The following is a 313-nucleotide window of genomic DNA, read 5'->3' as shown; positions in this document are numbered from 1 at the left end:
TAGCGCTAGCTCGGCTCCAGCCCCGTTCCCAGGAGCCCCCCGCATCCACCCGGCGCGTCCAGACAGATGACTGTCACTGGCTGCGCTTTGAAGCTCGGGGGATATTATTAACTGAAAAATCTGACACACCCGGAGGGCGGAGAGAGAAGGGGCTGCGGCACAGGCGGGGGGAGGGAGGGAGACGGGCCGAGGGAAGGGGCTTTACCCCGCCCTCTTGATTTCCATAAAAATCAGGGGAGGCGCCAAGCCTTTCGCGCCAAAAGCCACTTGCTTTTCTTCTTGGCAGAGGGGAGGCTGCGGGGCTGGGAAGGCC

Source organism: Myotis brandtii, unplaced genomic scaffold, assembly GCF_000412655.1.
Source record: "Myotis brandtii unplaced genomic scaffold, ASM41265v1 scaffold813, whole genome shotgun sequence".
In the NCBI taxonomy this organism is placed as follows: domain Eukaryota; kingdom Metazoa; phylum Chordata; class Mammalia; order Chiroptera; family Vespertilionidae; genus Myotis; species Myotis brandtii.
The sequence above is the reverse complement of the archived record's forward strand: the minus strand, read 5'-3'. Positions refer to the sequence as shown.